The sequence below is a fragment of the Hemitrygon akajei genome, chromosome 30, assembly GCF_048418815.1.
Source record: "Hemitrygon akajei chromosome 30, sHemAka1.3, whole genome shotgun sequence".
In the NCBI taxonomy this organism is placed as follows: domain Eukaryota; kingdom Metazoa; phylum Chordata; class Chondrichthyes; order Myliobatiformes; family Dasyatidae; genus Hemitrygon; species Hemitrygon akajei.
The window spans coordinates 31,027,641-31,045,080 of NC_133153.1; the positions used below are offsets into that span (position 1 = coordinate 31,027,641).

The 17,440-nt window shown below is 39.4% G+C and overlaps 1 long non-coding RNA gene across 1 annotated transcript in view; it reads left to right on the top strand.

Annotated features, from left to right (window-relative positions):
• LOC140718941 (uncharacterized) overlaps nucleotides 1-17,440 on the top strand; it is a 98,598-nt gene that overhangs the window by 24,630 nt on the left and 56,528 nt on the right. The window contains exons 2-3 of the long non-coding RNA XR_012096833.1: nucleotides 3,534-3,624; nucleotides 5,933-6,205. This is a non-coding gene — a long non-coding RNA (uncharacterized lncRNA). The remainder of the gene's footprint in view (nucleotides 1-3,533; nucleotides 3,625-5,932; nucleotides 6,206-17,440) is intronic.

Genomic DNA, 17,440 nt, shown 5'->3' on the forward strand with positions numbered 1-17,440 from the left:
AGGAGAATTCAATTAACTGCAATTAGATCTAAAAGGAACATAGCTGGCTCAGAATAGCAAAATTAATAAATGTCAGGTGAATTTCCTTAAAGGAGCCTCTCTCTGATAGTTATTCATGAAAAATGTTGACTACTATCTAGACTTGAATGTGGACAGTGGTCATTTTGTGGAGGTACCTGGAGATAGTCATAGGCCTTGGACCAGATCTCAGTTGAGAGACCCAAACTATAACTGGAGAGAAAGTTTTAAAAAGGAAAGGAAATTCTGAGTAATCTCATTTTGGGAGAAAATAGATGCATATATATTTATATTGTATACTGCAATTATTGTAATTTTTGTAAAGTGATACTAAAGCTCAAGTGAAGTGAACTTTCTATGAACTTGGCATACGAATCTTGTATTAAGTTGCAGTGGCCTAATATGTATGAGCAAATAAAATTGGTTCTGTTTCAAATTGTCAGTGATCTCTGTGCCCTGAACTTATTTAAAGCATTTAGAGCTTAAGAGTAAAAATACCTGAAGTGTTAAGGTGGATCCTTCTCCATCTTCATCCCTCAGAGTATCTAGAGTATTAAATATCTGGTATTGACTACATATAGTAACAAAGTTTTAAAACACCCAGTTCACGTTATGTGCATTTAATACATGTTGTTACTCGGGAATTGGTGAAGCCATATTTGGTGTGTTAAATGAATACTGTGTGCATTTCAAATTGAACATCCAGTCATCCAAGAAGTCATAAATTTGGAATGTCTTTGCTTTAAGAAGCCTTTTACCATGGTATACACACACAAAATGCTGAAGAAACTCAGTAGGTCAGGCATTATGAGGTGTATAGATAGAGTAAATGCAAGCAGGCTTTTTCCACCGACATTGGGTGAGACTAGAACTAGAGATCATGGGTTACAGGTGAAAGATGATATGCTTAAAGGGAACTTCTTCACCCAGAGAGCAGTGAGAGTGTGGAACGAGCTTCCAGCAGATGTGGTGGATGTAGGTTTGATTTCAACATTTAAGAGCAATTTAAATAGGTACGTGTATGGGAGGGGTATGGAAGGCAATAGTCCGGGTGCAGGATCAATGAGACAAGGCAAATTAATACTTTGGATTGGACTAGATGGTCCGAAGAACCTGTTTCTATACTGTAGAGTTCTATTACTATGACTGTATCGACACAAAGGAATTAGTTTTACCCTGGTTTACTCATTTTAAGTAGTTTTAAACCCCAATCTTCATTTCATGTTTTGTAATTCCTTACAACCTAGAAGAAAACCTCTTTGGCCCATCAAGTCTATGGCAGTTCACAGAGGAACCCTGTTCCTCCACCAGTTTTCTCTGTAGCCCATTCTCCATGGATTCCCTGCATTACTAATGCATCACTGATTACTCACTGAGTGGCAGAAGTACCGAATGGGGAAGAGTTAGACTGCAAGGTTATGATGGTGTGAGATACGCAGTGGAGGAGGGGAGGAGGGCAAGGAGCTTCAGGCCAGACTCCCTGAGCGTGGAACAGGCTGATTGCACACCTTTCCCCATTGGCAGATGACCAGCGTGACAAAGAACAAAACTGCTGCATACTACTGATACATGATCACAGAAATCTTGATCTCTAGGAAGGACTGCAAACAATTAAGTTCCATTGATGGCTGTGGAGGCCACGTCACCGGGTTGCTTAAATTGGAAGTTGATAAGTTCCTGCTTTGTAATGGCGTCCAAGGTTATGGGAGAAGGCAGGAGAATGGGGTTGAGAGTGATATTAAATTAGCCATAATGGAATGAGGGAGCAGACTTGGTGGACTGAATGTCATGAAATTCTGCTCCCACACTACTGTGCGAACATCTTAGGCATGTATTAATAGCTAGTTTGCCCAGAGCTCTATTTGTCAACGTGGAGCGGAGAGCGAGTTTGTACATCTGGCGTGTGTAAAGGATATTGGGAATGGTGAAGGTGCAGCACCGTGGGAGGGTTGTAGGACAGGTGGCAGAAAAGGAGTGCCGGGGACAAAAAGTAAGTGTGGGTGCAGTCACAGCTAGCCTTGAAACACCAGGCGAAGTGATTTGATGCCAAACAATTGGTTTATTGATCATAGCAGAATGTCTGTCTAGTGCTTCCCATTCCCTCCCCTCTCCCTTCCCCTTTTCCCAAACACAATTCCCCTCTCCCTGCCTCCTTCCCACTCTCAGTCCACAACAGAGACCCATATCAGAATCAGGTTTATCATCACTCACATATGTCAAGAAATTGTTTTTTTGTGGTAGCAGTACAGTAAAATGCATAAAATTACACAGTACAGTACTGTGCAAAAGTCTTAGGTACCCTAGCTATATTTATGTATAATGTTTATTTAAAAAATTACATAAGATAACTTTTTAAAGCATAAGTGAGACATCTAGGAGAACACTGATTTTTTTTACTCCTTATTGGCCTGTGAGTTAATGATGAATTTCTGCCTGTAAGTAATTGATGGAAGCATAGTTGCCTGATGATGTTTTGGCATGTGCAAGATGTGTGTGTGTGTAGGCCTCCATTAGTCTCGATAGGCCATGGATTTGCACCTTGGAAAGTTTCCAGGGCGCAAGCCTGGGCAAGGTTTTTTTTAATGGAAGACCGGCAGTTGCCCAAGCTGCAAGTCTCCCCTCTCCATGCCACCGATGTTGTCCAAGGGAAGGACATTAGGTGCAAGATGTAATGGAGAGATGACATGATGTTAGGGTGGATCATAACAGGGCATGCCTAGTCAAGTTTCCTTATAGGAACAACCAATAGGCACAGATATTTCAAATCACATTTTATATACTTTTTATACATGCAGTCTAGGTACTAATGTATTGATATGATATTCTTATTGGTTTATTATTGTAACATGTACCAAGATACAGTGAAAAGCTTGTCTTGCATCCTGTTTATTCAGATCAAATCATTACGCAGTGCATTGAGCTGGAATAAGGTGAAACAATAGCAATGCAGAACAAAGTGTAAAAGCTCCCAAAAGAGGTGCAGTGCAGGTAGAAGGTTAAGGGCAAGTTCACATTGAGGTAGATTATAAAGCCAAGAGTCCATCTTACTGTACAAGAGGTCTGTTTGAGAGTTTGATAACAGTGGGCTTGAAACTGTTCTTAAGCCTGGTGGAACACGCTTTCTGGCTTTTGTTGGGAGGGAGAGGGGAAGAAGGAAGAATGTCCAGGGTGGGTGGGGTCTATCATTATGCTGGCTGCTTCACTGAAGCAGTGAGAAGCATAGAGAAGGTCCATTGGGTGGAGGCTGGTTCTTGTGATGTGCTGTAGTGTTGTTAGTCTAATTCAATTTGAAGTTGTGTACTCCCATCTAATATTTACCCCCTCCATTGTGTTTGCCTGCCTGCACAATTAAAGCCACTTCCCTCCTCGTTACAAACTTGGGTAGAGGGTAGGTGCTTTAACTTTACAGCTTATGCCATACTTAGAAACCGAACAGTTCTTGACCGGATTTCCATCGTAAACGTGAATCTCACAAGTTGGTTTGGCATTTGTTCTTTTCTCTCTCTCTGATTTAGACATGCTGAAGGAAACTTGGAAGAACTGGAGGGGCGGCAGTCGTGACCATTAATCAAAAAATACAAATGACATCGCTCATCATTACATCAGGTAAAGAGCTCAGAGGCTGGGTTTAATAAGTGGCCAACAATGACTCTCATCAAATGCCCAGACTTATTCATAAGCCCCTTCCCCCCCAGCCCCTACTGAGAACTGTTTCACTCCATTGTGCAGCTGTTGTCTAGACTAATATCTCAGCACAACCTTCATTTCACTAAACAGTTAAATTACTTATGTCGAATTAAAGCCAAGCCATTTTTTTAGGAAAAAAATAGGATTAGATGTTTTATTTATTTTTGAAAATAAAATTCATTCTTATTCCTTCCCCTCCTGATTTGTACTCAGATTCCAAGGTGACCTGATATCCTCGAGTACTTTACCCACCGTGTTCATTCATTTAGTGTGTGTGTGTGTGTGTGTATGTGTGTGTGTGTGTGTGTGTGTGTGTGTGTGTGTGTGTGTGTGTGTGTGTGTGTAAACTAGCTAACAAAAGATATACTACAGTTAAACTTGATCTTTTGCTCATTTAGCGCTTGAGCTTTTTCTATTGGAATAAAGACTTGCACTTAAATATCATCTTTCACGTACCTTGGATGTCCCAAAGCACTTTATAACTAGTAAATTGAGGTAATCCTGGAACCTATAGACTGGTGAGTATCCTCTCAGGGGTAGGACAGTTACGGGAGATTTATGAGCAAGGATTCATGAGCATTTGGAAAACCTTGGCCTAATTAGAGATAGTCAATATGGCTTTGCGCAGGGTAAATTGCTTTTTACTAACTTAGTTGAGTTTTTCGAGTTGACAAAGGTGATTGATGAAAGTAGAGCTGAGATTGTTGTCTACATAGATTTTAGCAAGGTGACTGACAAGGTCCCTCATGGGAGGCTCATCCAGAAGATTAAGATGCATGAGAAGCACAGTGAATTGGCCATTTGGATTCAGAACTGACTTGTATAGAAAGAAAACAGGTGGTGGTTGATGGGACATATTCTGACTTAAGGTCTGTGACCAGAGGTGTTCCGTATGGGTTAGTACTAGGACCTCTGTTGTTTGTGATAGATGTAAGTTACCTGAATGAAACTGTGGATGGGTGGGTATGTAAGTTTGCAGACAACACGTTGGTTGGTGCTGTTGTGGATAGTGCAGAAGACTACCCTGTACTACTCTATGTTCTACATTCTGGAGTTTAGGGACTATTGTGATGCAGGAAAACCTTGAGCCACTTTATGCACAGCAAGCTTCCATACACTGCTACACCTTTGGTTTCACTGATATCAAGGGAGGAGGATGGACTGCTCATAATTGTGCATAGGGTTAGATGGGCGACCAAAGGCAAACGTCACCCTCTCTCAAGCCATAGGTGCAGTGTACACTAAAGCTATGAAGTGAATGTATAGCATAGAGTACTGGGTATTAGTCATGTTGATTGCTTCATTCTGGATGGTGTCAAACCTTCTGAATATTCGTGCAGCTGCACCCATGGAGATACATGGAGATTTTAACGTTATGTTCTTCGATTTGTCTTGATTTTGGAAAGTCAAATACCAAAATGTTGGGAGGTCACAAGTTAAATCACAGGTTACAAGTTCCTGATCGACACTTGTAGTTACCGTTTCAATGCAACTGGTTGTTGAGCCTTTCGTCAGTAGTGACTAATGACAAATTGATGATGGGGACCCAGTGATAGTAATGCCATTGAACGTCAGAGTCCCACTTCTGAGTATTGCTGAAATCTTGCTGCACGCCTGCATGGATTGCTTAATTTGCCAAAGAAGTGCAGATGGAAATATGTAACATCCAATAATTGGTGAACACCTTGCATTTTATAGAGAGATGGAGAGAAGTCATTCATAAACCAGCAAAAGATGGTTGTGCCTACAACACTGCCCGAGGCAATTCCTGACACATTCCCCACATAGCAACAGTGACTAAACTTCTAAAGTATTTAATTGGGTGTCCTGAGTGCATGTGAAAGGTGCTATATAAATCAGTTTTTTTACTTTATTGGTGTTATCACTCCAACCAGATAAATAAATCTTCACTGAACTCAAAAACTGAAGCGGATCCATAGTTATTTTAATACCAAGATTATAATAATTAATAACTTTCTTTAGCCCCTGAAAATCTTAAATTCTGAAGTTCATATTCCAGAATTTTTGAAGCAGATTTTATTATTAATTTTGAAAAAATGTTACAGAGAGAAAGGATTGTAGGATAAAGAGAAGAATCCTATTCCCATTTTGGTCTAGCTTTCCCCAGCTTCTCATTCCCAGAGAACCCTAAGTCATTGTTGAACAGAACCAGAACTGGTTGTCAAATGTTTGAAAGAATAACAAAATCATTGTTCCTTTCTTCCAGCACTTCCTTCGATTAAGAAAAGATATAAGCCTTCAAATCCTCTCTCTGAAGACCGCAATTTCTTTTGTTTTCCCAATGAGGCGGTGCTTCTGAAGATGTAAACCTGCCACAGAGCACCATGCTGGAAGACGAGGCGGATGACCACATGAATGGCGAGCTGGAAGCCATTTTGTGAGAGAAAGAGGGAGAGGCAGCTCTTTGCTCTGCAGCCATCTTGAGTTTGGGTGGCTGCAGTTTCTAAAATGGACGTAACGCCACTCACTGTGGCATAAGGTAGGCAACACAATTCTCAAATCCACTAACACTTCCCCCAGAAAAACTCTGACGCCCCCCCTCCCCGCTCCACTTTGATCATTTCAGTAATTACTTAAGCAAGGAGCGATAAGTGTAGCTCGGGTGACCCAATCCTGTCGCCCGTAGTCTTTCAAGCAGATAATCTGCCCTCAATTTTAATTGAATTAACATTATTTCAGAATTCTTTGATCGTTCCTTTTTATAAATTAGTGATGAATAACACGACCTGCATCTCTTCAGTAAATGCAAATAAACTGTTTAGGGATTTTATCGAATAATTGATGCTGTATAAATAGTAGTTAAAGAGACATTATCCCACTTCTCTTCCCTCCTTCCCAAACTTAGATTTTAAAGGCATGAGACAATTTTAAAAGCAGCGCCAGACATTAAAAATCGAACAATTCTATTTTTTAAATATAACTTAAGAAAGGTGGATAAGAATTGATGAAACAAATTCAGTCACTTTGATTCTTGGATTTATGTGAATTTTTACAGAGTGGATGTACTTTTTTGTGACTGCATATGGATATATTTTCAATAAACAAAGAACAGTTCAGCACTGGAACAGGCCCTTTGGCCAATGATATTGCGCTGACCAAATTAAGCTAGTGACACTTCATCACTTCTGCCTGTACATTGTTGACGTCCCTCCATCTTTGTATATTCATGTGCCTATCTAAAAGCCTTTTAAACGTTTCTACAGTATCTGCTTCCACCGTCACCCTGGCAGCACATTCCTGGCACCCATTGTCCCTGTGTAAAATAAAATACGTCCCACACATCTCCATTAAACTTCTCCCCTTACCTTAAATGCATGTTCTCTAATATCAGACAATACGTTGTGTGTACATTCTCTTTCGGTTTATCGGTTGTCTTGTGAAGTATTTTCACTGGTCTCCAGATTTAAGTCTCTTGCTGGGACCTTGCTTAAATGCTATCTCTTTGGGTAGAAACCGAGCAAGTGAGTGCGACCAGGGCAGCAACTATGTGGGTTGTCACATGCACGTACAGTTCTGGCCTTGTATAATTTTTAACATGGAGCCCGGGGAAGCGGGATCTGAACCCCAAATGCCGATTCACTCTATTGCCCCTCCAACCTGACCTGCACATCCTACCCTCTTTACTTTGTGGTGCTGTTTCTCATAAGAATGTTTCCTTTCTGAAATTGATGGATTTCAACACTTAACACAACGATTCCACATAATGTATTTCAGCAAGTTAATATAATCACGTGTCTTGCCGTCAATGTTAACCTTTTGAATACTGAAGCTTAGTGCAGAGAATTGTGTGTTATACAAGGAAGGACCCATGGCTGCAACAACTGATGCCTCAAAGGGTCACAAGAATCCTAGCAACCTGTCATAGCAACAGCATGTGTCTCTTGCATCACGGCATTTTGTTGCATGGGGAACATGATTAAAATATTTTCTTAAGCATTGTTGACATTAATGTACTGAAAATATGAATGATTCTGCATTAATTTATGGAGGTTTAAAAATCAAAGAGAGCCTGGCCAGATTCAAAGCACTATTTCCACAAACACTGGCTTGCTATGCCTGCTATTTACCACTTTTTGCTAAACCTACTAGATTTTTTCTGTACTCCTTTTCATACAGGGAATCTCCCTCAAATATTCATTCTCCACACGCATACAAGAAATACCAGGTTACAGTCAAAAGCAGAAATGCAAACTGTTATACACAGTGGCCACTTTAATTAGGTACCAGAGTGGTCTTTTGCTGCTGTAGTCCATCCACTTCAAGGTTTGATGTGTTATGCATTCAGAGGTGCTTCTCTGCTCACCACTGCTGCAACACGTGCTTATTTGAGTTACTGTCATCTTCCTGCCAGCTTGAACTAGTCTGACCCTTCTCCTCTGACCCCTCCCATTAAGAAAGTGCCTGCAGAACTGCCACTTACTGGATTTTTTTTTTAAAATTGCACCATTCTCTGTAAACTCTAGAGGCAGCTGTGCACGAAAATCCCAGGCATTGCTAAGATACTCAAACCACCCCATCTGACACCAACTATCACTCTATGATCAAAGTCCCTTCTTAGATCCCATTTATTCTCCATCCTGATGTTTGGTCTGAACAACAACTGAACCTCTTGACCATGTCTGCATGTTTTTTTTTTGCATTGAGTTGCTACTACATGATAGGGTATTTAGATAATTGCATTAACAACCAAGTGTACAGGTGTACCTAATAAAGTGGCCACTATGTGTATATCAATTCCCTCTGGGCTTCACATAGTGTGGATGTTGCGTGAGTACAGAATTGGATGCAGCAATAGTATTCAGCTCTGCCCAGCACACCTCACTTGGAGGATGTACAGTACTCTGCAAAAGTCTTACGCACATGTATTTAGCTAGGGTGCCTTAAGACTTTTGAACAGTACTGTATTTGCCAATGTGGAGTGGAGAATGAGCTTTTAAATCATAGGCTCCATGTGGGAACAAAGGATGCTGGGAGTGGTATGGGTGGAGCACCATGGGAGGGGCGTGAGTTAGGTGGCAGAGAAGGAATGCCAGAGATGGGGGTGGGGTGGCACGAGTGCAGACACACCCAGCCCTGAGACATCAGGCAAGGTAATTTGATTCCAAACAATTGGTTTATTGATCATTACAGAATGTCTCTCTGGTGCTTCCCACTCCCTCCTCTCTCCCTTCCCCTTTTCCCAACCAAGATCCCTCTCTCCCTGCCCCCTTCCCACTCTCAGGCCACAATCACTCATATATGTCATGAAATTTGTTGTCTTTTTTGTGGCAGCAGTATAATGCAATACATAGAATTACTATAGGATTATGCAAGGGTCTTGGGAATCCTAGTTTATATAAATATAAATATATATATATATATATATATATATATATAGATACACCAAAGACTTTTGCATAGTCCTGTAGTGTTGTTTTCATCTTGGAACTATAGGCAGAACAAGCCCCCACCTTCGGGAAAGGAGAATTTGTAATCTATCAACAAAATGTTTGTTGGAACTTCAAATCAAATATCAGACTGTTCTATCTGAGTAGAGCTCATTGTTAAAATCAGGAACAAGCTGTTTGTGATGCATAACCTGCTTAGACCTAGTAAGCTCTGTTCTGAATACTTAGAAGATGATGAAGGCTTGAACAATCTCACTTGATAGCTCAATATGTTGGCCCTATCTCTTACAAATGGAGCAATGCTATGAAAAATATCATACTGAAAAACGTGGGAAGACCGAATTTTTAAAATGAAACAGGAATTTGACACCTAAGTCACATTAGGGGGGCAAGGTAGTGGTATCACGTCACTTTACCTGCATTGAGTTCTCGCCACTGTCTGTAAGGAGTTTGCACCTGCTGCCCATGGCCACATGGGTTTTCTCCAGGTGCTCTGGTTTCCTCCCACATTCCAAACATCTATGGGATAGCAGATTAATTGGTTACATTGGTGTAATTGGGTGGCACCGGCTTGTTGGGCCACACAGGTTTGTTACTGTGCTATGTCTCTAAATAAATATGTGAATACATTGCACAATCTTCCAAAATGTTCATGAAAGGACTTGGCTATTGAGCTCAAATCATTCTGGGAAAGGAATCGCGTGGAAATATTTTCTGTATTCATTTTAAAGAAAAATTTCAAGTTTTATCCCACACTGAGGAAATAATTTCTCAAATCCCAGCAATAGTTGCTGTAGATTTTAGGAATCATTTTGCTCTTTCGTGCTTGAACTGTGGTAGCAGAGAGTATGTTCTGAAGCAGGAGAATCCCTTCCTATATACCTATATGATGCAAGACTAATGTAATCCAGCCTGTTTTATGAATGCTATTTGTTGGATCCTTAAGGCCTACCATGGGAGAATTGTTGGGATTATCTAATTTATTTTTACACAGCCAAATACAACTATTTGCGTCTAATAAATAATAGCATTTTGGTGCATTTCTTCAGATTAAGTACTTGCCAGTTGAATATCATGCAAAATCTAGGGAGATGCAGGAATCATATTTTCAGTTTGTAGATACCATCACCCACAATTTTAAAATTATAGAGTCCAAGGGGTTGTTCCAGTTTTGCTCAAAAAATATTGTTTTACAAAAACAACAATGCAATCATTGTCTTTTCACTGAGGATTGGCAAAATACATGTGAGATTAGTGAGTAGACATAACTGCAAGTCCTTTACTTTTTCACCAAGTGGAATATTTAATGTTGTGTTTTGTAATTTTAAAACATTAAAATATTTCAAAGGAAGACACAGGAGTCCAAAATGTGAGTCTAACTACCAGTTTACCTTAAATGAAGCATGCATATATCACATGGTAGAGTGATGACATACGTGTTTTTACATAAAACCTATAATTACTTAAATGATCAAGAATTCTTAATCAAACAATATATATACAGAATTGCTCAAATATAACCGAAATATTAAATACGCAACACTCCTCCCTGCCTCGCTATAAACTCCAACTCAATAGAGAATGATAATTTCATTGATAATTTCTTAAACAATTTGTTACTTATTATTATTATTTATTTTAATTTACATAATCATATTTGTATAGTTTAGCTTCTGTGTGGTTTGCTCTGGTTCCCAATAGCAAAAATTTGTGTCATTAGCTGTAGAAGCTGGCAATATTGAGCTTTAGGTCGCAGAACAGTTCAGAAATAAATTTAAAGCAGAGGTTTATAGGTTATTGATTAGTAAAAGTGTCAAAGATTTTGGGGAGAAGGTAGGAGAATGGGGTTGAGAAGGAAAATGAATCAACCAAAATCGAACGCAGGCCAGACTCAATGGGCTGAATGTCCTAATTCTGCCCTTTTGTCTTATGATCTTATAGTCTAAATCCCAAACTCTGAGAGGTTATTTCCTAGTATAGCTATTGTTCCATTTTGATGAATGAATACGGTAATAATACAACAATAGTTGACAACAATAAATGGTCAGTGGGAAGTTGATTATGCTAGGTAGCTGAATTTACTTCTGTTGGTTACCATGGAATGTTACAGTTAGGATTTATAGACCCACAAGAAACCAGATCACTACCTGTACAATGCAGCAACAGTCAAGGATCAATCAATCGCTCCATAAATGACTGTGCACTTATTAAAATGCCCCCTGAAAATGAACAAAAGTTGAAACTGAAACATAGTTCCATTTTTAATAACCTCACCTGGTCTTACATTAGTCAGTAATCTATTGGTATGTGCTTCAGTGTAAATGCCAGCTGTTTGCTCAGAAGAGGTATGTAGAGCTGTCAAAAAGATTGTGTGAATAAAATGCTTCCAACAGACTTATTTGCAAAATTTTTACTTTCATTGACATGAAAAAGAAGCCTTGGCCCATTTGTTGATAGTAGTGGACAGGTTTCTTAATCCTTTGGTTTCTAGTGTTACCTTGCATTCATTTCTTGGTTTCACAAAAAAATGTAAAGGTTTCTAGTAGGGATAGAATCCTAGAATATAAAGAAGAATATAGGATTTTGCAAATCTGCAGAAATCAATTCACATATATAATATATCTTTTGCTGCAAGTTGTGATTTATTTTTGGTGCAATTGTTAAATTAGTCAAAGAAACAGAAAAATTAATGAATGCCAATCCTTACTGCACGGGTTCCCAACGCAAACGGGGATGCAGAAGCGATGATCTGTGTTCCAAGGTTGTAAACATCGGCCTTGATCACACGGAGATTATCAGGGAAAGAGAGGGAGAGGGAAGTATAAGCAATGAAACAACTGCTTCTAATGAACAGAATCCTGACAAGCTGCTGTACATTAACATAATTACATGGACTTAAGAGCTTGGAGCCGCTGGCTAGCAGATTGTGCACAAACAATTAAAACAGTAGCAGCCCCTTTTCATATGCACTTGCAAGTGTGATTTTTTAAATTTTGTATGATTCAGGAATTAATTTAAAATTTAATTTAAAAAATAATGCATGATGTTTATTTTTAAAAATCATTAAAGCCAATCATTTCCTTTTTCCCTACTATATTTGGCAAGCTAACCAACGAAAGTGTAAGTCAGAAATATTTTAAACTAAAGCATGGCCCAAAAATCATTAAGGTAAATAGTTTGTTATATTAAAAAATTGCTGGATTATAAAGCAGAAGGTTATGTGCAAAGGAAGTAAAAGAAGCTTGCTTTATGGTACATTATATGCATTGTAACCTAATTCATATGTCTTTTGGAAAGAATATAGCTTTATTTTAAATCACTTTATGTCCACTTAGAACTGCAATCTATGCCCCTGAAATTTAGTTTGGTAGAGAAAGGCCTTGAATCAAGGACACATAGGTGTACTTTTCTGTTGTTTAAAAGCCGAGTTTTGCATCCTGTTGGTCTGAACGCAAGGACAGTGAAACCCACCTTCCCATTCGACTGACTGTAATGATTAGGAATAATTATTCTTAATTGCCTGCTCTTACTGTTAGTTTTAAAGCAGCTGATGCTCGTTGCTGACTCTGTGCTTTTCATAGTCTGTTATAACTATTATGCAAATGTTGTAAGGCTTCCCCCAACACCCCACCCCATCCACCAACATTTGATTTTTTTAACTGTTTCAGCAGATATGTTAATGAAGCCCCTTCATTATTTTTCCTCACAGGAGAAAAATAAATCTAAAGATACTTTGCAACAGAAAATTATCTCTCTATCAGCTCTTTGGTTCCTGTATTTAGAACTGATTAATCAAAAGCATGAGGTAGAACATTTATTCAGTTGAAAAAGCTGTAGAGTTTTTCATTTCACATTGTAATTTCTTTGTGGCTCTCTATTACATCTCCTTGGATGTAATAATTTTGTAGATAAAATATTCACATCTGAGCAGCATGAGAGTGAGGTGTGGTCACAATTCTCACGATTCACAGAATCCCAACCCCATCACTGTACAAGATACTTGGACAAGGCACTGCAGTTGCATGCACTTTCATGGCTAAAGTAAGTTCTTCACAATGGCGGCTGATCACGAGAAAAGCCATATTGTGCATCTTTCTTTCATTAAATGACCCTTGATTGGATTTGCATTTAGTGTTTAACTGAAGTGTATTCCTTTCAGTTTAAATGAGCAAACATTTCTGAAATTTAGAGTTCTCTGAGACCGTGTGAGTGTGATCAATCCATTCCTTTCCTTTGTAGCATGTCTGACGTTGCTTGCTGTGTGACAGAACGATGGGTACACATAAATATGGCAAAGCATTGTGAAGACACAATCAAAACACATCCTGAGGTTTATTTTCACAATACCCGGTGAGGAATATTTGTAAGCTGAATTTTCAAAACATTGTCATCATCTTGTGCTTTTTAAAAAATAGGTTAACGAGGTAATCTTTTTACTTGTGATTCTAGGGATGATGCATTTTAGGAAGGAAGGGGAAGGATTGATGGAGAATGTTGTGAAGCAGTCCAGCTTTGTGGCATCTAATCTCTGATATTTTGGATATTTTACTGTCCCTCAAAGAGTCTTTGCAAGGAAAGATACCAAGGAAGAGAATGTATTGTTCTGTGCTTTTCAGAGAGATTTGTTTTGATTGCAGCTGTTTTTACCCAAAGCAATTGGTGATGGATGAAAACGGGGATTAAATTGCAATTAAAATGCACACTCAGTCTGTCTAAGAGATTTGAATACTGTATTCAAATTTCCTTGCAGACTGGGCTTTCCACAGAAATTTAACTGCACCTCTCATTCAAAGGAAACTCTGGCAGTGTACACTTTATATAAAGAGAACAATGAGAAAAAAATTCCTTTACAACATACTACAATAATATAACTGCACATCACATATTGTCAGTTTTGCAGACTGAACTAGTCAGTAGTGCAAACGGAGAAGGCTTTTTAGGAAATTTAGGAAATACATTATTCCTGGATGAAAATTCCTCATTTTTTGTGTTGCACCTACATTAGCAATATTACATTAAAGAAGATGAGTGCAATGTCATAGTGGCAGTTTGGAATTTGCTGCATAGATTTGAATTCTGTGTGAGTTGGGTCTGTATTTATCTTTGTTAAAGACAAAGCTAAAGACTTGAACCTTCAAATAGCCCAGTCATTTTATTCCAGGATCTAGATTCACCAATTATAATAAAAAATCTTCAACTGTGGAAGCAAGAGTAAGAGAGTACACAATGGTAAAACAATTTAACAATTGAGCAGTAACAAACAGCCCTGTACACCTCAGGAAAAAAACAGAATAATATCCCCATGATAATTAATTCACAGTCACTGATTTGAATAATCACTCTATAGTAACAAATTCATAGTGTCATTTGACATTGAGAATATTTCTACAGTAAATATCGCCACTATTTTATGGATTTTTTTTCTTGGACATGAACCCTGCTAGCTTCTTCTACACTACTTTCAACATATCCCTGCTTTGTTTGCAAGACCAAAGCCATTTCATGGTGCAAAAAAAGGTTTTGATTTGAAATGCTTTTTAAAATTTGAGCAATATAAGTCAATCTTTTCTCTTGTTTTGAGATGATTTGTAAAAATCTGTTCAGATCACTAGCTTACAATTGACCGTTTAAAACATCGTTATATTTGCAGTGATGGGGGGGGGATGGTGGGTAGAAATCTGAATTGGGAGGTGTTTGGAGTATTTCTACCATTTAATCACTTTATTATTTAAATATCCTGAGATATTCATGGCTTCTATTTACCTTCTGCTAAAGGATTTAGGGCATCGTACATTTTTACACAGGCAAAAATTGAGCCCCCGATGGGCATCAGATCCCTTGCACAGTGTAATGCCAAGGCTTGCTGTTTGTAACACTGCAGGAGTGATTTAACAAAAATCAAGATGGCTAACAAGGCCGTCACTGAGCGTTGATCTGCATAGTTAACTCCTTCTATGCTGGAATGGATTTCTTTTATAGCTGGTTGCATAGCAACAGATTAATGCTCGCCCAGTCAGCGCTGCAGCTGCATTTATGCACTTGGATTAATAATGCGCCAAGATTGTGGTGCTTTATTATTTTCCCTGGGATGAGAGTGTTTTCTGGCCTTTATACATTACTATGATATTTCTTCATGGCATCTCTTGTTCCCTCCCTGACTGCCCACTCTACCCCAATTTTCCCCTCCTCCCCTGAAGGTGTTGGCTTCTGCCAGGCTACGATTCACAGCTGGCCACTGCCCTTTCACATCCTCAGGTCTGTCTAGATATTCGCCCTTTACAAATTAATCCATCTTGGAGGGGCTCAGACAACTCGGCCTCCAACGTGTTATTATTTGGTAAGAAACGGTTTGCATTTGTTGAGCATGTTTGATGACCAGTGGACATCCCACAATTCCTGGCAACCAGGGAAACGTTTCTGAAGTCCATTTATTGAAATATAGGAAACCTGGTGGCCAATTTGCACACAGCATTTGTATCTGGAGTGTAGAACAGTACAACACAGTGACAGACCTTTTGGACCCACAATCTTGTGCCAAACTAATTAAACAAATGATACCTAATTACTTCTGCCTGCACATAGTCCAGACTTTGCATATTCATGTCTCTATCTCGTACTTCACACACAAAATGCTGGAAGAACTCAGCAGGTAGGGCAGTATCTATGAAGAGGAATAAACGGTCGATATTTTAGGTTGAGACCCTATATCAAGAGATATATAGGGTCTTGGCCTGAAAGGTCGACTCTTTATTCCTCTCCATCAATGTTGCCTGACTTGCTGAGATGTGTGTGTGTGTGTGTGTGTGTGTGTGTGTGTGTGTGTGTGTGTGTGTGTGTGTGTGTGTGTGTGTGTGTGTGTGTGTGTGTGTGTGTGTGTGTGTGTGTGTGTGTGTGTGTGTGTGTGTGTGTGTGTGTGTGTGTGTGTGTGTTTGTTTTCTGGGTTTACAGCATCTACAGAATCTTTTGTGCTTCTAAATACCCCTGTCCTATCTGCCTCCATACCATCCCTGGCAGCTCATTTTGGATGCCCACCATTCAAAGATTCAAAGGTCAAGTTCAATGTCAGAGAAATGTATACAATATACATCTTGAAATGCTTTTTCTTTGCAAAACGTCCAGGAAACCAGAGAAGTGCCCCAAAGAATGAACGACAGTTAAACGTGAGAACCCCAAAGTCCCCCCAGCTCCCTCCTCCCGCGCATAAGCTGCGGCGAGCAACGATCCGCCTCCCCTCATCAGCAAAAATAAAGGCACATCGGTGCAATCACCAAGCCCAAGCGTGTGCTAAGCCATAGCAAAGACACAGACCTTGCAGCTACCCCAAGAGCTTCGCATTTCATCCGAATTCGATAACCCACGGGTTCTTCCTTTCCCTCTGTCTCACCGTGTTTAAAAAAAACCCTGCCCCACTCAGTTCCTTTGAACTTACCCTATTTCCCACCCCTCACCTTAAACACATACCCTCTATTTTTAAACATGTTGACCCTGAGAAAAAGATACTGGTTTTCTATCCGTAATGAAGAGGGAATATTTGATTTAAGTGAATCTCGTACTGCCCGCACATTTGGGATATGTCTGAAATAAGAACAGCTCATTACTGCTTTGCAAAGTTAGCCTAGATATTTGTGTAGAAGTGATTGGAGTGCGACTTGAACCCAAAGGCTTCAGAGTTGTAGAATGAAAGGTTTAAAAGTACAGCCTCTTCATTACTTTCTTCTCTGTATGTCTCTAACTTTCTACTCATGAGATAAAGGTATGATTCCATAAACCACGGGGTACAAGCTTGTGCCTAGAGGCTTGTGTTTAAACATCATAGCTCCCTATTTGATGGGATTCTTTGGAGGGGATGAGGGTGAGGGGTTGCTACAATTGAACTCAAAGATGGTGATTGTGATGGAATTTAAGCATAAGAAAGTGAATTTTAAATTGCAGATGCTGGTTATAGGAAACCAAGAGAGTTCAGGCAATTCTGAGCAAATTGGGAGGGGCATGGGTAGACGGAGTAGAGTTTAAGGGATCAGAACTTTATGAAGGATTAAAAAATAACCATCAGAATTAGGTTTATTATCAATGACGTATGGTTTAAAATTAGTTGTCTAGCGGCAGCAGTGCAGTGCATGTATGTTTAAAATATTGCCAGCCAGTGGTGTAGTGGATCCGCACAGGACTTTGAGCCGAGTGGTCCTGGGTTCGAATCGGGCTGGCTCCTTGTACGCTTTCCATCTGTTCTGAGTTGATCATCGAGCTAGAGGCTCGGCCTTGTAAAAAAAACACAGGCAAATACTAAAGACATGATAAGGTCGCCGCCCGATGTGGCACAAGGAACA